The following is a 26,647-nucleotide window of genomic DNA, read 5'->3' as shown; positions in this document are numbered from 1 at the left end:
TAGGGGCCGTTTTTCTACAGGCTCGCATAAATTTGGAAGCCCTACCAGATTGCTGAGGGGTTCCCCTAGCATTATCACATGAGTCATCTTCCCCCCTTATCGACGTATCTGGAACCATAGTTAGATCAACATTAGTACTATTATCAAACTCGGCTGGGACATTCATCTCATTAACAAAATTGTCTGAGTTGATATAGTTGGTTACATCTACAGATGAGTTCGGTGGATGGTCTGCAATAGTACTTTTTCCCAGTGATTTCCTTCTATCACAGTTAATTCTGGAGACCACTTTCAATAGGTAATTGTCCGGTAATGTACTTTGGACTGACATTTTCAGGGCTTTCAGGGCTTGGACTGAAGTCTTAATAAATGTAACTTAGAATACAGGGGGACCAAATGAAGTTTCCACGATGTGTAGGTCAATTGTACTCACTGTTGAAGCCAAGGGGGGTGGCCCTGCCCGGCCTCCTCTGGCCCCGGACGGCCACAGACGGCCCCGCCCTTGTCCCGGGCTTCTCCCGCGCGCGACTCGCGTGGCGAGAGGGGGTGTCAGCCTTTTACAGGCGCCTCCGGGCGCTCCTCGGCCGTCACCGGCGTGCTCCCGCCCCAGGGGCTGCTGGGGATTGTGGTCCGCTGCCTCGCGCTGCCTCCCGGCGTTCTGATGCGCTTTCTGCAGCGCCGCCGTTCCCCTCACGGCTCCTGGACACAGTGGTAAGTTCTTGATGTTCCCCCGCTGGGCTCCCGGGGGGTCAGCCTTTTACAGGCGCCTCCGGGCGCTCCTCGGCCGTCACCGGCGTGCTCCCGCCCCAGGGGCTGCTGGGGATTGTGGTCCGCTGCCTCGCGCTGCCTCCCGGCGTTCTGATGCGCTTTCTGCAGCGCCGCCGTTTCCCTCACGGCTCCTGGACACAGTGGTAAGTTCTTGATGTTCCCCCGCTGGGCTCCCGGGGGGTCAGCCTTTTACAGGCGCCTCCGGGCGCTCCTCGGCCGTCACCGGCGTGCTCCCGCCCCAGGGGCTGCTGGGGATTGTGGTCCGCTGCCTCGCGCTGCCTCCCGGCGTTCTGATGCGCTTTCTGCAGCGCCGCCGTTCCCCTCACGGCTCCTGGACACAGTGGTAAGTTCTTGATGTTCCCCCGCTGGGCTCCCGGGGGGTCAGCCTTTTACAGGCGCCTCCGGGCGCTCCTCGGCCGTCACCGGCGTGCTCCCGCCCCAGGGGCTGCTGGGGATTGTGGTCCGCTGCCTCCCGGCGTTCTGATGCGCTTTCTGCAGCGCCGCCGTTCCCCTCACGGCTCCTGGACACAGTGGTAAGTTCTTGATGTTCCCCCCAGACTCTACTCATCAAATTGTCCTCACAAAGGTCTTCCAGTCAGCAGGCCTTTTGCAGGTTTTCCAGGAATTAGGCTACTCCAACCAACAGGCACAGCCCAACTCTTTAGCTTGCAAGCGGGTCCTCCTTCTCTCCCTGGATCACAGCAGAAAATGGACTGTAGACTTTGCAGACTAAAGTCAAAGACATTTTCAGAATGTTATGACATCTATTTATGATAAAGTTCTAAAGTGTTTAAATATCACCTACCAGTCACTTCATAGCTCTGGACATACAGTTTTGAGCCATATTTAATGAGGAAATAATGGTGCGGCAAAGAGTATCTGAATGGCATGGCCAAGAAGGAAGGAGAGCAGAAACTGTAGGTTGCAGTCCAGCCATAAATTCTGGTGTAGATTAGTCAAAACCTTCAAGAGATCAGAACATGTCCCCTAAAGGTTGTCAAAGCTTTTTCTATATATGAAATTTTTTGTGGCAAATAATGTTGAATAGTAATGATTTTTATGAAGAATATAGTTGTAACCAATGAATTATTAATGTTGCACTTGAATCTATTTATTTAAAAGTTTAGAAGTGTGCTTATTAATGTAGTTATGGCACATTTCTGCACATACACCATTTAATTCAAATGGATGCTGTTTTGGTGTCCTGTTCATCCTCCTCCTGCTCATTACTCCTCCCAATCAACGCTCCTCTGTGTGTCTTCTTTCCCCACAGTATTCGCGGAGCAAAGAACACTGTGGTTCAATTGTTTAATTTCCTTAAAGTGCATATATTATGAATTAAAACTTCTTCTCGTGCCTACCGTAACATTTAGAAGGACACTACCACTAGACGTTCCGATGTAGGCTTGCTTGAAAACTGGTCCATGAGTCTTTGTTTGAAAATGTTTCATAATGTGTTGTGCAACTCTAGACTGCATGTTGTTGCTGAGGAAGCTGATGGAAGATTTCCTTTGCCTTAACCCCTTCCCTGCGCCGCAAATTCCAACGGCGCAGGGGGGGGGGGGCTAGGGGGTGGGCTCGGCGCTCCGGTACTTATGACGGCTCCATGCCATCATGAGTCACGGGCGGCGTGTGCTCATGACGGCGTAGTGCTGTCATGACCCCGCCTACTCACTAATTCACCCGCACAGGCGGGGAATTAGTGCTACGTGGGCAGAGCGGGAGCGGCATGACGGCTCCACGCCGTCATGAGCACACGCCACCCGTGACTCATGACAGCGTGGAGCCGTCATGAGCACCCAAAGGGTTAAAAATGGGATAGTTTTTAATTACGATTAAGACGATCCTTATTCCGATTTAATATGTATTATCAATAGTTAAGCCATACTGAATTCGCAGTTTTTGCTTATTACATATTAATAAAATGTGTATTAAAAACCTTGGTTTTGGGAGCGAGCCAGAGATGATTCCTTATCCCAAAGAGATACTGCCAGCTTTCCTTGAGATTCTAACAGTTAGAACTTAGAGACTTTTAATTTTCCTCACAAGACTCTGTACCTTTAGAAAGAGTTTTTTTCTTTTTCCTCCGAGGATGCTGTCTATTCCATTTATGATTTTTGTTGCTTATTTGAATTTACAAATAATTCTAATTCCGGACTATGTACTATGTGCTTGAATCTCCATGGCACATATTTTGCATATTTCTGTATTGCCTATTTTGAGATTTTGTAATGATAACCTTTAACTTTTCATTTATCTAGGACTTCGTTATTGGGTAGTCCTAGTTACTATTTTTATTACTCTGCTAATTTGTTGGGCCTGAGGCTGAGGAGGGTGGTTACTCATCACAAGATCAAGGGCGGAGCCCAGCCACCTCACGTCAGTTTTTTCAGATGATCAAATTATTAGGGTGCAGTAAAATACAGGGGCTCGGCTCGCACACACGTACGTGCGGAATGTTATTACTGGGGGCCAGGCTGCCCAGAATAAATACTCTTGGCTAAAGCACTGTTGATAACCAAAAACATGTATGCGTGTGTTCGCTAACTTTTAGGACATCAATCCTCCCCCCCACAAAAAAATGTCCCCGGTTCATGGGCGTAGCAAAATCCCTCCAGCGTACCACCTATTTAGGCAAAGGCCAATTCTGCAGGGGGGACTCTGTTATTTTGCGTCACGCCCCAGCCCTTCTCCTAGATGCGGAGTTATTAAGATGCGCAATTATCCAATCCAGTCAATTGTCTACTGATGCAGAGTCTGTAAACTAGGAAGCGGGAATTTATGCGGCTGTCATGGACGCCACTTAGCCCTTGCCTGCCTCTGACAGGTGCTCCACAGCCCCCCTACTGTGTAAAGTCTCTACGCATGCCCTTTCACAAACCCCCAAACAGGTTCAAATGGCAGATGAAAAGTTAAAGTGTAAAATACGGCGTCAGTCACTTGAGGTCACCGAGGGATGTTTGACGTCACTTCTGTATTTCGCGCCAGCGACGTCCTTGTCGCAAATCAAGTGTTTTTTTAAAGCACAAGTTCCAATTAACTGCGCATTAAACTTTGTGAATCGAGGCCACGGTGAGGTCGGGAGGTGGGAGCACGACTGGAAAGATGACCAGAACGGAGATGTGTTTTACCGCAACGCATTTCCTACCAAAGAAACTCGAGAAGCTTGCCTTCCCGCATTCAGTGGAAGTTAAAGTTTGTTTGTTGTGTAAAACAAGTGAAGTGCCGCCTGGCCCCGCCCTCGGGGAAACTCCTGGAAACGGGAGGTTAAACAGATGTCTGCACATATCTCTCCGGACCAGATACAGCACGTGACAGCGACACTGCCCATGAAACAAACTGGAACGTCTGCAATGTCGATATTGCTTTGTGTACACAGCGTGTTTACTTTGTAAATACCTCTCTGGCTTGCCATGCCAATAAACCACTTTGTGTTTAGAGTATATTGCGAGGGTAAGAGGTGCAGCGGTGGGTGGACACGTGCTCAGGTGCGGAGACGAATGTTCGGAGAAACACCTTAAAATCTGTCGACGTGTGTTTTCATACGTCTGCAGGGGGCAAGTAAAATATTTGAACAACTGTGACAATATGAAATAATGTTTCTCACCGAATGCAAAAATATTAAAATAAATAAATTAGATGGCATCAGGGCCGGCTCTAGGCTCATGGTGGCCCTGTGCAGGGAGCGTAGGTGGGGCCCCCGGAAGAGGGGGTCCGGACGGGGCGGAGCTCAGGAAGGTGATGTAGTGTCCTGCCAGGACACAGTCTAGTTGTTGCAGTGTAACCCAACACTAAACACCCACCCACCACAGACGTCACTGGGTCAGGTGACGCTGTTAATAAAAGAGCCTGAGCGCACGTGCTCGAGGCCAGATCTGCTATCCCCTAACTGGTGTCCGTGTGTCTCATTTACTATACCATGTGGGCCTAAGGCCCAACACTACATTGGCGACGAGGCCGGTAGTGAAGCCACGCGTGCCACTGCCACATCATCCTGAGAAAAGGGGGAGAGAGCTGCCCGCCTGCAGGGCACCCCCGTAGCAGGGCGCAGCAGCGCCGAGAAGCCGGTGGGCACGTCGGAGCCCCGCAGCCTGCAGCGACCGTGAGGCCCACCGCACCTGCATTCAAGGACGAGCCGACCGGAGCCCACCCGCGTCGGCCGCCACCAACACGCACCTCCAGGGACGAGCGGACCGCCCAGTGCCCACCTGAGACGGCCGCGAAGCAGAGACCCCCACCGGTGAAGTGCACCGGCCGGACGGAGCCCACCCGCCACGACCGCAGCCCAGGACCTGGCCCGTCGGCCGAAGGTGAGCCGGGAGCGGGAGGTGACTCTCCCCGAAAGACTGTGCACCGAAGCGGAGCCCACCCGCTATAAACACAAACTGTGCCCCAAACTGTGCGAGGGGTGCCCGCCATTGTCCCAGCATCAAAGCAAGACTCGCGGAGCCCACCCGCGGCCTGCCTGCAGCGCCCCCCCTCCCCCGCCGCGTGTGTGAAGTGCGGCGGAGGGGTGAAAGACTGTGACAAATATGCAGAGCCAGCGGAGCCTACCCGCGGCCTGCCTGCGATAGCCCCTGTCCCCCGCCGCGAGGGTGAAAGACCACATGTTATGCAGGACTCACGGAGCCTACCCGCGGCCTGCCCGGAGCACTCCCTGTCCCCGCCGCGTGTGTGAATGGTGGCGGCGGGAGACCGGGAAAAGTGGAGCCTGACGCACGGACACACTGTTTTAAAAGCGGAGCCCACCCGCGACAAGACACGAAGACCCCTGCATCGCCCCCGCCCGCGCAAGGACTGCTAGCCGCGGGCAGGGAGGACAGCCGACAAAGAAACGGCCGCCCGCGCCGTCTTGCGGCGCCCTGAATCGCGCCCTGAATCAGGCATTGATCACCCTCCAGCACGGCTGAAGCGGAGCCTACCCGCTCAGCACGGAACACACCGCAGCAGGCGGACGACGTAAATGCTGCAGGGAGAGGGGAGAATACACGGAGGACGAATAGGTCAGTGCCTCAACTGCAGCACCGAGTCACCCCCGCCTCACAGAACGAGTGAGGCTTAGAGCAGCCGACAGGACCCACACAGAGCATCAGAGTCACCCCCTTCCCCCAAAGCCTGTGAACATTTGCTGCACCCCGTTTGAAACCACACCGACTCCCCGCCGCGCAGCGTGCTAATCAAGAAGCTGCTGCAGGCGGGAGTAGAGAAGCGGAAAGAGCCTACCTGGTCTGGGTGTGCCTGCGCCCGAGGACGTGAAGGAGGGAGCCCAAGAGAGAAGCCTTGCACCGGCAGTGCCGTCAGCAGCGGGTGTGAAGCTGCCGGGGGTCCGTCGGAGCGCTGCCATCTAGTGGCCAAAGTGCATCACTGCGCCCAATACAAAGACAGTGGGCAAGAGAGAGAGACTGCACCATAAACACTGGTGTGCCCTACAGCTGCAAGCTGCAGACTGCCCCAACTGGAAAAGGACAAAAGAAAGAAATGGGACTTACCTGTAGACAGCAGTAACTCCAGCCCCTCCTGCACACTCCAGAGCCGAAGCAAGTCCTGCACTCCCTAACAACATGGGAAGGAAAATCACCAAGAGGAGGCAAGCTGTTGCTGAAGGGAATCCAGCCCGCACTGCCATCTAGTGGTCACTAGGTGGTATTGCACCCGAAAGAAGCCACAAGAACAAACAAGCCAGCAACGCAGTAACACGCCACGAGGCGCAGGAACGCGCCAGAAACACATACTGGCACGGACCAAGGACCCCTGGGGGGCCCAGTGCAATCAGTGAATCTGCAAACCACCCACTTACTGGGTCGGACTCCCACACTACAGAGTCACACGTCCCAGTGCCGGCATTTTCATTCAGCAGAGCCCTGCAGATCCTGGAAGACTGCCGAGGAGCCCCCCCCTGCTATTTGGTGGCCATCCAGCACCACCACACCTACACACACCAAAGAAACAAGCATTGCACCAACCCACGATGGGTCAATAGCAGCAAGGGGCGACGGACTGAGTAACGCCCCAAGGAACCAAGCAGCAAATAAACACACACCAGCAAAAGGTCTGCAGATGCCACTTCCAGCGCGACGTGGAAAAGAGGCACGAACGCCTCACTAAGCACCCAAGCACTGACAGAACGTCTGAAGGGAAACGCCTGCCAAGCACTAGAAGAACATCCAGGGAAAACGAGTGCCGAGATCAAACGACGGAGAGAGCAGCGACGCCTTGTGGCCACAGGTGTTCACCGCCGCATCAACCACTCCCGCCAACGGTCCAAAGCAGCATGTAACTGACGACAGCCAAAGCAGCAAGTACCCAACGCCACTCAACAGGTGTCCAAGAACCCTGACCAGTAAGTGCGCAGAAACGCGCCACCCAACAACAGGAGAATCTGTCCAAGCAAAAGGACACTGCCACGCCCAAATGACGCCATGTCAACATGCAACCTCCTCCTGAACACATCGGGAGAACCATGCAGGAACGCACCAGAAGCACAGAACCGCGCCAGAACATTCAGGAGCGCGCCAACAGCACGGAACCGTGCCGCAACGACTCGCAACAGGCGTCCAAGAACTCCACACCCGCACGCCAGGACCGCGCAGCACTGCGCCGGAACGTGCCAGGAATCAGGAGCGCCAGAGTGACGCTACACAGCGACACGCCAACGCCACGGGACAGCACACAAAGGTCCCCAACAGAGACAGCAATGTCTCGCAGCAACCGGAGCGCCACCGTCAGCACGCATGGCAGCATGCACCAGAGTTGCACCAGGAGCGGTGACGCAACCCTCCTCCGCGCAGACAAAGCGCGCCAACGCCAAAACACCGTGACGGTGAATAGCGACCACAAAGAAAATAGCACAGCATGACAACTCATGCCCAAGATGAAAACTGACCAAGAAGAAAAGGAAGATGCGACGACGGGTCCAGTCACCAAGCCAAGTGAAGACTGTGTCCTAGCACATGGACAAGACCACGGGGACGACATGTAGAGGGCCCGCTACATGGAGGATCCTGGTTAGCATGAGAAAGCAAGAAAGAAGACCGGACCGCGTCGAGGAAGTGAACGAAGAGGAAGAATGGAGAATCACATCACTCCACAGAGGAGGAGAGAGAACTACAGCACACAGGAACATCGGTGCTGTCCAAGGAGCATCGCAACATCCGCGTGGATCCCAGCAATCCCTACAACCTGCATTCGGAGAGACCAACCACTGATGAACTGCATGGGTGCCCCGTGAACCTGAAGCTTACCGAAGCAGAGCATACCCGAGCACTAGACAATCCACCCTTGTGGACTACACAAGACTCGACTGTGGCCATGTCCGAAGTTCGGCAGCGACCCGTACAGCCCACGCGATCAAGTGGCGGTCCAGGGGACAAGGGCCTCGGCCGCATATCCTGTGAGAGAGGAATCCGGATGGGAGAGGTGCAGCAGCGGCAGCTCCACGACAGGCAACAGGAAGCATGAAGGCCCCAGGTAATCACCTGGCACTGAGAAATGGTCGGTTGTAGACACTGAACCCATGTCCTAACGGCAAGACCATCCTGGCGGATGACATCAACACCCCGAGGACATCATGAGAGACTTGGCGGTGAGTCCGTTGGCAGTTCGGCAGCGACGCCTTTGCGCGGCTCATGCGAAGCCCGCACGGCCCACCCGGTCCCGTCGTGTCCTGCAAGAGGGTCCTCCCAGCGTCTCTAGTGAGAGAAGAGTCCAAGCAGGAGAGGCCAGTCTTCAAGGCTCCCGTGAGAGAGGAGTCCAGCAAGAAAGGCAAGTCGGAAGTTACCTGGCCGGACGGAGATGTGAAGGCATCAATATCAGCAAATCCAAAGAAAGACCTCTCGTGCCATGATCGTCTCCTACAACCAACAAGCGTGGTCATCCACTGGACTAGGAACACCTGCGAGACCCCTCAAGGGTCACACCCTTTCTGCTCCCAAAGTGAGAACACTGTACATAAGCATCAACACAGCAAGACAAGGATGATCTGAAGTACACCGCCGAGGTGAAGCTCATCTGACTGACTTTGTAGTCCTGGAACTTTCAACATTCTCCCAGCTGATCGCCTGAAGAAGATCTGTTGGGGCTATCAACTGTTATTGTTCTGTTTTCTTACAGGTTGGACATTCGCTTTTCCTTTCATTAAAGTTGGGGAGGAATGTAGTGTCCTGCCAGGACACAGTCTAGTTGTTGCAGTGTAACCCAACACTAAACACCCACCCACCACAGACGTCACTGGGTCAGGTGACGCTGTTAATAAAAGAGCCTGAGCGCACGTGCTCGAGGCCAGATCTGCTATCCCCTAACTGGTGTCCGTGTGTCTCATTTACTATACCATGTGGGCCTAAGGCCCAACACTACAGGTGACACTAGTTAAGCCAAGTAATTAGATACTTTAGCATTATTCACTTTCTCTTAATTTCCATTACATATGATTCTTAGATGGCAGCGACACCTCCTGTCCAAACGCACTCACCCCGACATACAAGGCCAGTACATTACGCTGCTGGAGAGACAGACATGAGGAAAGATATTTGAATTCTCGGCCTTGGAATGGGCGGAATGGGCTGGCATACATCATAGCTGTCATACCCTGCTCCTAAATGTTAATCAGGGATCAATGATGCTTTGCAATGTCAGCAACTTCTGTAACATGTCCAGGGCTTGAGTCGGGGTACCACGCGGGTGGACGGCTCTCCCCGCTTATTTTACTGGCAGCTCGATAACTGGAGCAAATGGAGCCACACATTCACTCTTTGGCCTCTCTGGGGCGAGATCGGAGCCCATTCAGAATGCTGCTCAAGCGCTGGCTTCTCTGATGCAATCGCATCTAAGGGGTGAGCCAGGGGAGGCAATGAGTCTGATGGTGCAAGCCACCTTTTGTGACGTCATTTCCTGTCGTGACGTCAGCGTCCCCCCAATTCTTTTTTTAGGACTTGTGCCCTGAACATGTCAATTACACGAAGATATCATGACAAATGTTATGTGATGTAGAATGTATAAAGAAATGCCAATAACGATATGTTTAAAAAAAGGAGAATGGGACGTGTCCTGGTACCTCTTGAAAGGTAAGGGCTAGAAAGAAAGGTGAATTGGTTCCAAGTTCAGAGTGACGAGACCTTGGGAGCAAGCCATGGGAGAAGAAAGCTCTGTCTGTTGAGGCTGAGAGGGACAAGTGGAAGTCTTTTTGAGGCATTGTCACAGTATTGTTCTTCTTCTTCCAGGACCTGGTGGGACTCTGCCTTACTGACTGTGAGAAGCTGTCCGCTAAGAGCCTGCAGACACTGCTCGGCTTCAGCCCCAGCCTGGGCTCCTTGGGTCTCTTCGGCTGCGGGAACATGTTCTACGAAGAGGAGAATGCAGGTGGCTCCGAGGACTACGACTGCCGCGAACCCATCCCGGCAGCTTCGAGTCAAGGACTTCACTTTTCAGGATTTCAGACGCCCGAGACTTCTTAATCTCGGGAGCGTGACAAAAGGAGTGGACGTGAAAAGACTGATTCAACCTCTGACCTCTTGACCGCCCTTGACCTTTCTGGGATCCAGCTGCCTGACCTTGGCTTCCTCACACAGTGGCAGGACAGCCTCGTCGCTTTAGTGCTTTACAACACTGACCTGTCCGAGGATCACATCCGTGCAATCATTCAGCTGCAGAAACTCAGGTCAGCACCGGCTCTGCCCAGGGATGTACTGGCTCACATTATACATCTTATTGTCCCTCTAATTTTCACCCATATATTTTTCTTCCTGACGAATCTGGCTGTGTGTCCTTTATGTGCCCTTCTAGACCTTTGGGTTAAGGGTACATTTTCCATACTCGTGGGGTGTCCTGTCCAGCCCTGGGCAAGTGAAACTGAGTGAAAATAACAACGCTCACGCTGCCATTGCCCGGTGGAGGCCGTCAAATCCTGCCAGGGGGCCGCCACTCCAGTGATCCTTCCGATCCGATCCTCGTCGTGGCGGCCCCTGGAGTTTGGCGGCCCTGTGCAGGTGCTCAGTTTGCACATGCCTAGGGCCGGCCCTGATGGCATTTGTGGTATTTATTTTCAGCATTTCGGAATATTTTGCAAGAAGATATTGATATATGCAAGGCCCCTGTCTCCGTAAGAGTTGCCCCTGCTCAGGCGCTCTTGGGGGCATATTTTCAAGTCCCTATCGCCACATAAGCGTCACTTTTTATGGCGTTCCTGTGGCGATAAACCCTTCCCCTCATTTATAAGGCAGAGTTAAGCAGTTTAACATGATTTAACACTGCATTGTTAATAAGGCCCCCTTTCACACTACACTTAACATGAAAGGGGTGTGCACTGGGTGTGGCGTGCAAATAGGAGGCAACGCTAAAATTAAGACCAGGGAAAACCTGGTCTTCACATGGCGAAATGAGGAGAAATGCTGAATTTCTCCTATTTTTTGCTGTTTCTATCTGTGCTGTATTGTGCAGCACACACAGAAAGAGCAACCTGCCATGAATAATTGTTCATATGCAGGAAGGTGTCCCATCCTGCACACAGGAAGGTGTCCTTTCCTGCACATAAAAAAATCATTAAAAAAAATACGATTTGCAACTTCTATGTGTACTGCACAATGCAGCACACATAGAAGTTACAATACGCCATTCTTGTTTGTTAATGTGCAGGAAGGGACACCTTCCTGCACATAAACAATAATTTCTCACAACGCAGACACCCTTGCACTGTAGGGTGGTCTGCGTTGGTGCTAGGCAGCTAGATTTAGCACTAGGAGAAATGCAGGGGTGCCTCACATTCTTGTGAATACGGCTCATCCCTGTGTTTTCAGAATGGCAGAGCGTGGCGTTAGCAATGTTTGCTTAACACCACACTTTGCTGTTCACTTTTAAATATGCCCCTTGGTTTATCCCAAAGACAATATCTTTGGGATACACACACTGGATGAGTGTTCTGGATTACTTTACAGCTCTGGCGATGGAGTAGTGCCTGGGTAGGAGTACCGGTGGTCTCCAGCAACATGCATGTGTGTTTAGAGAGGCTGCAACACTGAGGAGAGAGTACTCACACAAGATGGGGGTTGTTCAGTTAGTGGGTGGCACTGAGGAGAGAGTAGTGTAACTAGATGTGTATATCTGGAGAGCCTCCAGCTCACAGACGAGAGACCAACTGTTGGACAGGCCACATGAAGGGCTCGCTCCCTCCCCGCAGGACAGGGCCCGGGCCGCCGTCAGCACCATTGCCCGGCCCAGCCGCCATCTTGGACACGGCACCACGCGGCCGCGCGGCCTCAGCCCGACCCCAACCCTGGGCCTGGCCAGGCCCCGACATCCCGGCACCACCCTCCACCCAGGAGGTGAACGGACCACTTGGCAGGTCAATGGGAGTAAGAAGTGTCGATGGCTCTCCCCCGCCAGGTGCCGAGCACCCCCAGCCTCCTCGGGCGCTGGCTCCACCCCCCTGCTGGGTGTCTGGACTCCCTCATCCCAGACCTCCCGACCTCCAAGAGCGAGGGTCCGGACATCAAGGGGCGCCAGACCTATAACTGAGGCCGCCCCAGGACAGGAAGGCAGTTGTATCCTGGAGTCGAGAGACACCGCGACGAACTCATCCTTGACGGACTGCTGGCGCTGCCACAGCCCTGCCTTGTGAACTATTGTCCTGCCTGCTGGCGCTGCCGCGGCCCTCTGCAACCTTCATCCTCGTGGGACCTGCTGGCGCTGCCGCGGCCTGTTGCAACCTTCATCCTCGTGGGACCTGCTGGCGCTGCCGCGGCCCGTTGCAACCTGCATTCTCGTGGGACCTGCTGGCGCTGCCGCGGCCCGTTGTAACCTTCATCCTCGTTGGGACCTGCTGGCGCTGCCGCGGCCCGTTGCCACCTACGACCTCTTCGGGACCTGCCGGCGCTGCCGCGGTCTGACCCATCCGAACACCGAGCTCGAGGATTGTGAGCTATCACCGTTACACCTCAGTACCCGTGGGTACCAAGACTGTCCCGCTACCCCCTTCCCTTACTAGAGACTAGAATTGAGAGGATCATCGTGTCCTGATCGCCTTGTATCGTACCACCCTACTACCAGAAGTGCCTATAAAAGGTGTTACCCTGATCTTTGTGTGGTGTCCATCTGTGGGGGGGAAGTTACCTGTCTGTGCGATCACTGTGCTCGGCCGACCCTCCAGGTCCCCGTCTAACATTGGTGGCTAGCGGCGCGATCCGAACCAACGCGTACCGTACAGACAGTAACTCACCCTACGACTAAAACCACAATGACGACCAAAGAGAGCGGATCGGCGGAGAAGTTTCAGATGGAAAAGCTGGAAGAATACAACCACCGAGAGCTCAAACAATTTTGCATGGACTTAGGCATTGCTACCACCGGGCTAAGCACAAAAGAAGACTTCAAAAACGCCCTAGAGGCATGGACAGAGACAAATACCGCAACCCCCCGGGACCCCGCAGCCCCGGAAGTCAACACCACCCGGACGGAAGAACGGAGAACAGGCCCTTCCCGTGAAGAGATCCAAGAGCGGGAAAAAAATAGATTACACGAGTTAGACTTGGCACGACTCAGATTAGACGGAGAATTGAAACTGGCGGAACAAAAGATAAACTTAGAACACTTACGGCTCAGAGAAGAGCGAGAGGAAAAACAGAGACAGAGAGACCTCGAAGAAAAAAGACTGGCATACGAGCACGAGTGCAAACTAGCAGAGATAGAAATACGCAAACTGAACAAAAACCTAGGGGTGCCCGAGCAACCGCACTCCCCGGGCCCTACCGAGCAGAAGGTCCACATCCCCAAGGATGTGGTCCGAGAATATCACCGGAACGACGACATACAGCAGTGGTTCAAGGCCTATGAGATTGCCATGACCGCCCACCGGGTCGCTCGAAGTGACTGGGGAGCCGGTCTATGGGGGAGATTCGTCAACGAGGGTCGTGATGCCCTGCTGCAGCTTCCGGACCATCAAATGACGTCCTATGACCACATGAAGGCCGCCCTCCTCAGTCGATATGGGCTTACACCCGAAATGTATCGCCAGAGGTTCCGCAACTGCACCCGGATCCCAGGTACGACATGGTTGGAATACGTGAACTATTTCAGCCGAGCCTTCGAGGGGTGGATCAAGGGTAACAACGTAACCACTTACGAACAACTCTTCAATCTCATTGTGTGGGAGCACCTCTCCAACAACTGCTTCGTCGAGCTCAGGCAGCACCTCCTCGACAGTAAATTGACTGAACCCCGGCAGCTCGCCACCGAGGCTGACCGGTGGGAGAGCACCCGAGTGGCCCGGAGTGGGCCGAATGAGCAGAACAGAACCAACCAAGGTCATCATCGTCCCCGAGGAGGAGGCCCGGGCCGGGGCCGAGACGCCGTCCCGGCCGCGCCCACTAACGCCACCCCGGCCCCAGCAGGCCGGGGAAACCCCCCGATGCGCCCGGGGTTCCGAGCTAACGTGACGTGTCATCGATGCCAGCGAGTCGGCCACTATGCCAGTGACCCGACCTGCCCGAAGAACCAGGTCCCCGGGCCCGCCAGATGGCGGCCGCCGCCCTGGGAGAAGAACAAGTCTCCGAAGACACGGAGACCTATGAGTCGGAGCAGTTCGAGTGGGAACCCGCCGCCATGACCCTGGCATGCCTGGGAGGAAGAGACATGGTCCCGCGGACTCCCCTGCCCGCCAACACTCGGAAGTACAGCCAATGGGTGAGCATCAATGGGCGCAAGGCCGAGGCCCTGCGTGACACCGGGGCCAGTGTGACGGCCGTCCGTTGTCACCTGGTGACCCCAGAACAAATCCTACCAAACGTACTTTGCCCGTCCGATCGGCAGATAACTCGGAGAGCCTGTGTCGGATGGCCTGCGTCCCCTTCGAATGGGGAGGAGTGTCCGGCATGCTGAAAGTAACTGTCCGCGACGATGCCCCCGTGGACTGCCTCCTGGGGAACGATCTCGAGAGCTCCCCGTGGGCCGCTGTGGAAAGAAGAGAGCATCTGGGGATGTTGGGTCTCCCGGACTGGGCGTGCGTAACCACCCGGTCCATGGCCACCCGCACCATCCCTAGACCAGAAGAACCAGAATGGGCAGCACCTCCGCCCTCGATCACTCCAGAAGAAGACTTCCTCCAGACCGACCACCCGGACCCCACCACAGAGGGGTCCACACAGCCCCCCGAGCTTCCCGACCTGGCTCAGTGGCGTCAAGAGGGGGGCCCACCCAGGAACAATTGCGGCAGGAGCAAAAGACCTGCCCCTCCCTCGAGGGATTGCGACAGCAAGCGCTCGCCCAGAGCCAAGGAGACACCACCGGGGCCCACTGGGTTTATTGGGACAATGATCTCTTGTACAGCGAGCAGAAAATCGCAGAACTGGGGGCCGGACAAGTGCTGGTGGTGCCCCTCCACTTCCGAGACTTCCTGTTGAACCTAGCCCATGATGTCCCCCTGGCCGGGCACCTGGGCCAAGACAAGACCTACCACCGCCTGGTGACTCACTTTTTTTGGCCCAAAATGAGAAATGACGTCTCCAACCATTGCCGGTCCTGCCCGACCTGCCAGGCCAGCGGGAAGAGCGGCCGCAAACTCAAGGCACCCCTACAACCATTCCCCGTGGTGACCACCCCGTTCGAAAGGGTGGGAATAGACATTGTGGGGCCCCTGGACCCCCGAACAGCACAGGGGCATCGCTTCATCCTGGTCCTGGTGGACCACGCCACCCGCTATCCTGAGGCGGTCCCCCTTCGTACTATAACAGCCCCAGTAGTGGGTCGAGCCTTGATGGGGATCTTCTCTCGAGTGGGCTTCCCCCGGGAAGTCGTCAGCGACAGGGGTACGAACTTTATTTCAAAGTATATGAAATCCCTCTGGCAGCAGTGCGGAGTCACTTACCGCTTCACCACCCCCTATCACCCCCAGGGGAACGGACTGGTCGAGCGGTTCAACCGCACCCTCAAGGGAATGATCATGGGGCTGGAAGAACCCCTACGCCGCCAGTGGGACGTGCTACTACCGTGCCTCCTCTTCGCCTACCGAGAAGTCCCCCAGAAGTCCCTCGGCTTCAGCCCCTTCGAACTCCTGTACGGACACCCCGTTCGCGGGCCTCTCAGCCTAGTGAAGGAGGAATGGGAAATGGCCCCCCTAAAGACCCCTCCGGACGTCTACAAATACCTCCTGACCCTCCGAAATCAGACCCGGAAATTCAGGGAGATCGCTAAAGCCAATCTGGAGGCCAGTCAAGAGGACATGAAGAAGTGGTACGACCAACATGCCTCCTCCATCGAGTTTGAACCGGGTCAGCAGGTATGGGTGATGTCCCCCATCGAACCGTGTGCCTTGCAAGACAAATGGACGGGGCCCTTCAAGGTGATCGAGCGCAGGAGTCCCGTCACCTATCTCATCGACCTGGAGTCCCCCCGGAACCCCCTCCGGGTCCTCCACGCCAACAGACTCAAACCCCACTTCATGCGCTCAGAGCTCAGCCTGCTGATGGCGACCGACAGTGGCACAGAAGGAGACTCCGAGCCCCTCCCTGACCTACTGAGGACTCGGGAAAGAGATGGCTTGGTGGACGGGGTCCGACTCTCCGAGGTCCTGACCCCAGAGCAGCGTCAAGATTGCCGGGCCCTCCTGCTGCCGTTCGCGAACCTGTTCTCCCTCGCACCCGGAGTCACCTCCTGGTGCCTGCACGACGTGGACACGGGGGACAGTCCTCCTGTCCGACACCGGGCGTACCGAGTACCGGATCGGGTACGTACATGCATCCAAGAAGAAGTCTCCAAGATGCTCGCCCTCGGGGTCATCGAGCCTTCGGACAGTCCCTGGGCCAGCCCGGTCGTCCTGGTCCCCAAGGCCGCGGCACCGGGCACCACGCCGGAGCTCCGATTCTGCATCGACTATCGGGGGCTGAACGCGGTCACCCGAACCGACGCTCACCCTATCCCCCGAGCAGATGAACTAGTCGACCGCATGGGGGCAGCCCGCTACCTAAGCATCTTTGACCTGACAGCGGGCTACTGGCAGATCGGCCTCACCCCCAGGGCCCAAGAACGTTCCGCTTTCTCCACCCCGGACGGGCACTACCATTTCAGAGTGATGCCCTTCGGCATGAAGAACGCTCCAGCCACCTTTCAAAGACTGGTGAACCAGGTATTGGCGGGCCTCGAAGAATTCAGCGCCGCCTATCTGGACGACATCGCGGTATACAGCCGCCACTGGGCAGACCACCTCCACCACCTCAGAGCGGTCCTGCAGGCCCTCCAACAGGCCGGCCTCACCATAAAGGCCAGCAAGTGCCAAATCGGCCAGGGGTCCGTGACCTACCTCGGACACCAAGTGGGGAGCGGTCTGGTGGCCCCCCTCCAACTCAAGGTAGCTGCCATCCAGTCCTGGCAACCCCCCGAAACACAAACAGAGGTCCAAGCCTTCCTGGGGCTCACCGGATACTACCGGCGGTTTGTGAGGGACTATGGCAGCATTGTGGGGCCCCTCACGGAACTCACGTCTAGGAACAACCCAAAACGAGTCAACTGGACTCCCGACTGTCACGCGGCCTTCGAGACGCTGAAGGCCGCCATGTGCACCACTCCGGTGCTCCAGGCCCCCGACTACAGCCGCGAGTTCATCGTGCAGACCGATGCCTCCGACCATGGTATTGGGGCCGTCCTCTCCCAACTGAACCCCGAAGGAGTGGACCAACCCGTGGCCTTCATCAGCAGACGCCTACTGCCCCGAGAACAGCGCTGGAGCACCATTGAGCGAGAGGCCTTCGCAGTGGTATGGGCCCTCAAGAAGCTCCGGCCCTACCTCTTCGGAACCCATTTCCGGGTACAGACAGATCATCGGCCCCTGCAATGGCTCATGCAGATGCGGGGGGAGAACCCCAAACTATTGCGATGGTCCATCTCCCTGCAGGGAATGGACTTCACTGTGGAGCATCGCCCTGGCCAAGACCACGCCAACGCGGATGGCCTGTCCCGCTTTTTCCGCCTCGACGAGGAAAGTCCCCAAGAAGATGGGTGACTCTCCCCGCCTTCAGCTGGGGGGGACGCATGTTGGACAGGCCACATGAAGGGCTCGCTCCCTCCCCGCAGGACAGGGCCCGGGCCGCCGTCAGCACCATTGCCCGGCCCAGCCGCCATCTTGGACACGGCACCACGCGGCCGCGCGGCCTCAGCCCGACCCCAACCCTGGGCCTGGCCAGGCCCCGACATCCCGGCACCACCCTCCACCCAGGAGGTGAACGGACCACTTGGCAGGTCAATGGGAGTAAGAAGTGTCGATGGCTCTCCCCCGCCAGGTGCCGAGCACCCCCAGCCTCCTCGGGCGCTGGCTCCACCCCCCTGCTGGGTGTCTGGACTCCCTCATCCCAGACCTCCCGACCTCCAAGAGCGAGGGTCCGGACATCAAAGGGCGCCAGACCTATAACTGAGGCCGCCCCAGGACAGGAAGGCAGTTGTATCCTGGAGTCGAGAGACACCGCGACGAACTCATCCTTGACGGACTGCTGGCGCTGCCACAGCCCTGCCTTGTGAACTATTGTCCTGCCTGCTGGCGCTGCCGCGGCCCTCTGCCACCTTCATCCTCGTGGGACCTGCTGGCGCTGCCGCGGCCCGTTGCAACCTTCATCCTCGTGGGACCTGCTGGCGCTGCCGCGGCCCGTTGCAACCTGCATTCTCGTGGGACCTGCTGGCGCTGCCGCGGCCCGTTGTAACCTTCATCCTCGTTGGGACCTGCTGGCGCTGCCGCGGCCCGTTGCCACCTACGACCTCTTCGGGACCTGCCGGCGCTGCCGCGGTCTGACCCATCCGAACACCGAGCTCGAGGATTGTGAGCTATCACCGTTACACCTCAGTACCCGTGGGTACCAAGACTGTCCCGCTACCCCCTTCCCTTACTAGAGACTAGAATTGAGAGGATCATCGTGTCCTGATCGCCTTGTATCGTACCACTCTACTACCAGAAGTGCCTATAAAAGGTGTTACCCTGATCTTTGTGTGGTGTCCATCTGTGGGGGGGAAGTTACCTGTCTGTGCGATCACTGTGCTCGGCCGACCCTCCAGGTCCCCGTCTAACACCAACCTATAGAGGGTGTGTGTTAGACCTCAGATGCTTTTGGTAGTGTTTCCCAATATGTTTTGCTTTTTTCTCATGGGCTTTTCGGCTGATCCTTAGGTGCTTTAGGGCTCTGGGCACTTTCTCACTGTAAATGCAGTGTGAAAGTGCACACACCCTTCCTACACACATTAAGAAGTGGTGCTTACCTGTTGTTTTAAACATGGCTCAGGCCTGCCATGTCAGGCCTATGGGTGAACACCTGCACTTACGTTTTTAAACATGTGTTAAGGCTGCCATTGCAGGCCTGTGTGTGCACTGTTGCATTTATGCTCAGGCTGGCCTTTCTAAACCACTGGCCAATCCTGAGGTGATCTTCCACTGCCACTAGGGCACCCCTGCGGTAAGTATTACTGGGTAAAGCAAGTAGAAGGTGAAAGGCAGGGCAGGTAGACATGTGTGTTCCCTGCCCAGGTAATGAAGAATACCGGTGTCTGTTTTCACTACATATGAGGTTTGCTCTTCCCATAGGTTAACATGGGAGAATGGGTGAAATTACTTCAAGTTGTAATAGTGGCTTATAGTGGAGCAGCCTCATAATGTTTCCTGTCATTGGATTCACAATGAAAAACCCTCTTCTGTTGTGAAGGTGAGTTTTTCATTAATAGCTTAGAAATGCTGGTTCTAGAAAGTGGGCCTTCCTCTGCTCTAAAACTCTTTGTGTGCCTTTTAGTTTGACTCCAGTCCACACCGGAGACCGGGGGAGCACATCTGTGCAGTTGCAATTGACAGGTACAAAACATTGGGCATGCAAATAGAACAACAGACTTTTGCCATTTGCGGGCCTGGCTGAATAGATTTGAGGGAGAGGTTTTGACACTTGGCCTCTGGGAGCCAGATCATGGCTCCACTAAGATTAAGAATTGCATTCCATGGCCTCATGGTAGACAGGACTGAAATTTAGCGGGGACTTGTGGATCAAAGGGAATCCTCTGAACCACCCCCTACTGTTTGGTGCAATACTTCAGCAGGGCAGAGATACACTTGGGGGACGTGGGACCGGAGATCCTAGAACCGTGGGGTGCACAATGCCAGAGGAATCTGTTGTACACAAGGAGGATTACTGCTATTGGAAGGGGCCATGCACCCTTCCTGAATAGTTGCGTACCTGGGATGACTACCTGCTGCTGTGTGGCACCCTAAAGTGTGCTCTCCAAGGCTAACACACCCCCTGTTCTCCTGTGAAGGTTTCAGGGACATCAAAGACCTCCCACGAGAGACCCACACTGTCTACTTGTGACACCTGGGAAGAGGTGCTATCTTAAGCACCTGCATCGTCTGCTGGATCCCAACTGGTAGCATTGTGTGAGCATGGAACTAAGTATTGAGCCTGGAGAGCTGATTGCCTTGTACAGAACCCCAAAAGTACTGTCTGCATCTACTGAGTGTGGCTCCTCCATTGTGGGGCCTCAGCGTGCATAGGTGTCTTGGTGGAGGTGAGAGGATTCACCGGTTGTGGGACTCCGCGTGACCCATTTTGTTAATTGTGCCATATATCTCTCATGCGACACGCTGACTGCATGCAGTGCCGATTCACATGTTGCGACCTTCGGAGGTGAGGGCGTACCTGTAGCAGTGCCTCAATCTACCTCATGTGGTGCTGCTGAACTTGCGCCTGTGTGTGTGATCGGAATTGTCTGGGGCGACGCAGCTCAACGCGCACCAGATGTTGTGCCTCATTTCCAGGGAGGCACGGAATTTGCAACTCTTCGTTGTGTGTGACCGGGTCTCCTCACCCGGCCCGACAACTTTGTTTGCTAGGTAGTATTGCCCGGATCGGGCCTGGGTGATGAGAGTAATTGACTGGGCTAATGAATGCTTCCGGGAGAGATCGGAAGTGGGCCAAGAGACTGTGTGATCCCACCCCTGTGCTACGCAAAACTGGGCTGGTGCCCATTTGGCACAGTGTGGATTGAATGACTATCATCCTCATCCCGCTTCTGCTCTGCATACCGTGGGTGAATATCCAAAGTAGTGACCAAACCCCCATTTGTCAAATGCCCCCTAATTAGCCCTGCTACCTACCCCGCCTTCTTCCCTGGGACCCTGACTAAGTGTGACTCTGGCCGTGACCGGCCTAGTCTCAGGGGGAGGTCTTCTTTATCTCTATCCCATGGGTGCAGGGTAGTCGTGGTTAGCTGAAGGGTGGAGGAGGGCTTGGGCCACGGGGTCTGCATGTGCATTATCAACTGATGTGCTGGATGCAGTGCTGTGTGCGTGTGTGTGTGCTCCATACGGACCTGCCAAATATCCATGGAACTGCATATCGGTGCTGAGTGAGTGTGTGAGAGTGAATGCCTGTTATTATTTACACCGTGCTATGGTGTTGTTTTACATGTTGATTCCTTGCTAAAAGAATAATATGTTTGCTATTGTTTATTACCTGTGCGGCTTTGACCCACAGTGCTGTTTAAAAGTATTGTAATTATCTGTGTGTGCACATTTCTGATATTGTTGTGGTCTGGTGTGCACCCTGTAACTTTGTGGTGTTGAATTATAATAATTGCCCGGGTGGGCCTTGTTCTGAAAACATTTCGCACCGCAAAAGGGGGCTCAGGGATAAAGTAGGATCTTTCCCAAGTTTGCATATTACGGATGTCATTTTAACACAGTTAGGCCTAGTACTGTTAGTGATATTTCCAAATGTGATTTATGCCCAGAAATACATGATGTTCATGTTGTGTTAATTGTGTGTGCTGAATACAAACTTTATTTACATACACCATATGTGAAGTCTCTTTTGTGACGCTCAGTGTATTTATTGTGTGAGAGTGCTCTGCTAATGCTTTACACACTGCCTCTGTGATAAGCCAGACTGCTCAGTGGCAAGCTACCCAAGGGTGAGTGCAGGTTATACATTGAGTGTAATCACTCACCACTAATGGGAGTGGTAGGTTCTGCCTGGCTAGGGTCTCGCCTCAGCCAACCAAAACATGCCAGTTCCAACAGTGTGAGTTTGAGAAGTCTCCAGTACTGAGGAGACAATACTTGCGCCAGATGGGTATGTCCGTTTACTTTACTGCCCTAGGGAGAGTGTAGTACTGGGGCATGTGTCAGGGTCAGACTGAGATAAAATATAGACCTGGACACCAAATTATAACTGGTCTCCATTAGCGAACCAGATAGCTAAAAATGTGGGCCACATTTGCAATTCAACCCATTTTTTTTACTTTTAAAGACACGCTGTATGGATTTTTTGCAAGATATGTGAGACCGCATGCATTTTTGCATGCCATGTTTGTAGTAATATCAGGGAAATAAACAGTAAAAACCAGCTCACCTTGCCATAAAACAGGCTCACAAACTGCAAAAAACAGGCCCACACCATGATCTGTCAGACCAGCCCATCGGGCACTGCCTGCTTGCCCTTTGGGTCAGTTGGACCCTGGCAGGTGTCCATGGAGGCCTCTAATGTGGAGAGAGTATTCACAATAGATGGGTGTTGTGGATTAGTCTTCTGCAATGGGGAGAAAGTATTACTAGGGCATAGGTGTTTGGGGTTTCTAGCATTGATTAGCGAGTATTCGCACCGGATGGGAGAGTAGTACAAGGGCAGAGGCATCTGGTGTCTCTAGCACTGATTGGTGAGTATTCACACTTCAGAGGTGTGTCTGATTTTGCAGCACTGGGGACAGAAATGTACCAGGGCAGATGTATCTGGGGTCTGTGGAACGGAGGAGACGGTACTCACACCGTATAGGTGTGTCTAATCAGTCTGTGGCACTGGGGAGAGTGTATCTAGAGAGCCTCCAGCTCAGAGCCGAGAGACCTACCCTTTAGGATGCGAGTCTGAGAGGTCTCCAGTGCTCAGGCGAGAGTACTCACACAAGATGAGTATGTCCGATTAGTTTGCGACACTGAGGAGAGAACCTCCAGCTCAGAGGGAGAGTCCTAGCCGTAAAGGGTGTGAGTCTGAGAAGTCTCCAACTCGGAGTAGAAAGTACTCACATCAGATGAAGGAACTAGCCTTTTAAATAAAATAAAATACTTTTTCAAGGTCCCTTCTTTAAATCACAATGTCCATTGGGTTGAACATTACCTATACTCTCACTCAATTCCTAAGTGTATGTCTACTCATTCGAAAACCAGGAAAATAATCCTTACTCTTTGAACTTTAGTAGGATGACAACAGTGACTCAACGTGTTGGCTGTAGTAGATGTTGTTCTATTGGTTTGAATAACTGTCCCAACAAGCTTCACCAGTCTATTGATTTATATATGGTAACACATCGATCACACTGGTGTGGTTGATTGTATTTCACCATCATATCAACATGAACTGTCTTACCAGTATCAGCTGTGAAGTTTTAACATTTGTATGCATAAACAAATATATAAATAAAAAATACTTTTATTTCAGATTATTCTATATATATATTGAACCTATTTCTACTCATTATTCTTCTAATGAAATGTACTGTTTGGTATGCTCCCGACAAACCTTGTTCATGTTATGAGCGATGGTCCTTCCCATCCCTCTGTAAGCACTCACTGGTAGAAAAGTGCAGTGTGGTGTAGCACCCCGTATACCTTAAGTGTTGTCCTTCACATCTATAGAGTGGTCGTAGATTTAGCCATACTAGCATGAGCTGTGCAGCCGATATATGTGCAATTAACAGTCGACAGTCTGAAGACCTCCTGAGAGGTATGATAGCATAATGTCATATTCAGAATATTTTCCAACATAACTATCTAGTCCTAAATATAGTTTACAAAAATATTGTACCACTGGAATTAATAATTGAAAGTTTACAATTAAGGAGTTAATAATAAAACATCTATACCTAATTGTTGATATTATTGGAAACAAAATTTTGAACTCAATATTTATGTCACATGATATGTTTAAGTGACATTTAGTGTACAAGATTTAGGTTAGACAATATTTATGATATAATATTCTTGTATGTTATTTGGAAAACAATATTTAAGGCACAATATTTATGTTAAAAAAAAACTACAGTATGGAGGGCCAGAGGGAAAATATTTTAAGACCAACCAGATTTCAATCCCCCTAATCTATATTATATCGAAAACCAAATAAAATCTGGGGTCTACTAGTCAAGAAAAAAAGATCCCTTTTTCTTACACTTGTTTTTTCCTTGTGAGAATCCACAAGACGATACAACTTAACCTTTATGTTTTTCCCCAATGACTAAGGGAGAACTAGAGGCAGTTGTTTGGTAAACCCAGAAGATGACACTTGGCACATGTACTGTGTAATGATGGGATACCAAATGTCCTGAGGTGGCTTCTGCTTGCCTTTTTATTTTATCTCAGTTTTCTGCATCATTGAGATTCTTTTTCACCTTTTCTTCATTCACAGAAGATAGCGTAAATATTAGTACACGTTCTCAAGACTTAATTTCTGAAGTACATTGACTAGTAGACCACAGATTTTATTTGGTTTTCGATACAATATTTATGTTAGACAACATTTTGTAGACAATATTTTGACATACAACAAGGTGGAACCAAAAAATAAGTGTAGTATCTCAGGGTTAGGCTTAAAATCAAATGCCTTACAATTGGGCCCCAACTTTGTTACTTAAGAGAGGTATCCCTTGAACCACACTAGAGCATGGGCAGGTTTCAAACCATATATCACCTTAAAATGGTTGCGAGAAATGGCATGCAAATGCAAGTGATCTCAAGAATGCAATAACGTTTCAGACCAGCACATAGTAATTAAATGGAATGGGCTGTGCATAAGAAGTCTCTTAGCATACCTAAAGTAATTGGAAAGAAAACAAAATGTCCTTGTTAAATGCAATGTCTGTGTGATTTTGTGAGTCCGTCAACTAAAAGGTAATGTTCTTGCCCAAGCAGAAGTGGCCTTCACTTCGCTATTCAGCGTATGGTCATTTAGAAACCATATATGTCTGTGCTTTCATCATTCCAAAATATGGGTGTCTGTTGTTAGTTTTACATATGGTTGGCTGAGTTCCTTCCCATGGGGATAACAGAACAGGGGAACATTCACTTCCTAATTCAGTTGTAAAGCAGTGCTAATCTGGTAGAGATTCCAGGCACCAACTGTGCTCTCAATGGATACACAGAGCAAATATAAATTGATTAGGGAGGAGGAAACGCAGTTAAAAGTCCACTATTTTGCTTCTCCATCTCCTCATGGTAATGGTATGTTAAGGTATGAATTATCTCCTCATCCACATTTTATGATTAACTGCTATAATCGGTATGCCAAGGGGAGAAATGCAATGTCACATAGCAATGATTTTGTTGATAAATGATATATTTAGGAAGTTTTTATATTCTCCAGATCATTGAACCACAAGAAAAGGAGAAAGAGAGCGAGGACCCGAGAGAGAACTATATGTTGGATATTGTCCCCATGCTGGGCAGTGCCCGAAATGGAAAAATAGAAGTGCAGGTACTCTGTAGCAGAGTACCTGCTTGTTTCTGAGAAGTGCTGGTCCTCTCCAATTAAAAGTGTAGCATTTCTCTTGAAAAGTGCCGGTACTCTCCCTCTGAAAATAAAAAAGTGCTGGTACTCCTTATCGGACAGTACCGGCCCATTTAAAGCACTGATGCCGGGGGCAGGAGCTGAGGGTCCAGGGGTGGATGCACCCGAAACAAGATTGCTGGCAGCTGGAACACAAGGAGGTAATGTGCAAGCACTACAATACAATGGACCGACAGTAAAGTGCCCAGTAGAGGTCTGCGTGCAGGCAGACAAAAGAATTTGATTCACTACTCTGGATCGCTCCCAGACCAGGGTATGGTCTGTCCTGGGGCATAGAGACCACAGAGAATGAATCCCTAATATTGCTCTCACACATTTGAGACAAAGCAATTGTCTATGAGGCTTTTCCCTTCTCCTGATTCAAGTGAAGATGATGATGAGGGTCCTTCCTCCTCCACCCTTCTTCCCCTGAGGGAAAATCCGGAGGACAGGAGTAGAACAATGGTCCACCTCCCTTGGATCCCCTCTGATTTAGTCAGTATTAATAAACAATTCCCTAACTGGGCAGATGTGGATCAGTTGTTCCGATGGGTGATGCTGATTGACGATGGAGAAAGATTGGTGGAGGAGTCGGCGAGGCCAAGGGTTGCCCCTGGTTGTGAAGGAGAGTTGAATACAGAAAAGGATGCGTTGTTAAATGTCATTGCGGATGTGCACACGATTGGACTAAGATCTCGAAATGTAAGCAAAATAAGGGCGAAGCACCGGTTGATTGTTTAGACAGACTTTAGGATGTGTTTGAGAGATAGTCTGGTACAGCTTCTCCTACTGAAACGGCTCAGGAAGCTGCCTTCGTGCAGGGATTGTTGATGAATGTTAGGAAGCACATAATGACTATCTGCAATGGACGGCAGACTGAGAAATTGGCCACATTAATAACTGTCACTAACATAGCATCACAAGAGAGAAAAAACAATATCGAATCAAGAATGATGTTGTTAAGGTTGTAGACTATGCAGGGAACCGCTATGGGTGCGGGGCGGGGTGCCCCGCAAAGTGAAGAACAAAGGGTGGAGGGAAAGGTAGGAGGGTGAGATGGGAGAAACAATGGGAGAGGCCATGGGAAAGCCCCAGGATCTAGAGAGTCAGGTTTTTCCTGTGGACAGCTGTGGCATTGGAAACAGAACTGTCCTAACATTGTATTTAATGCACCATCCCTCCCTAATTAGTCTTGGTTTTATCAGATTACTCAAAACTTTTATCCTGAACTTTTGGGCAGTCCAAGAGATTCCAACTGTGCCATGAATACTTTAATCCAGGAAAATTAGAAGTTCCCCTATGTAGATTGTATCATTAATGTTAGGTGTACAACCTGTCCATTAACA

At 52.5% G+C, this 26,647-nt stretch overlaps 1 protein-coding gene across 1 annotated transcript in view; it reads right to left on the bottom strand.

The window, feature by feature from the left end:
* Positions 1-26,647, bottom strand: part of RASAL1 (RAS protein activator like 1) — a 780,163-nt gene that overhangs the window by 726,824 nt on the left and 26,692 nt on the right. The window lies entirely within an intron of this gene.

The sequence above is a fragment of the Lissotriton helveticus genome, chromosome 11 (assembly GCF_964261635.1).
Source record: "Lissotriton helveticus chromosome 11, aLisHel1.1, whole genome shotgun sequence".
Lineage (NCBI taxonomy): Eukaryota > Metazoa > Chordata > Amphibia > Caudata > Salamandridae > Lissotriton > Lissotriton helveticus.
This window is presented reverse-complemented; position numbering and strand designations above follow the sequence as displayed.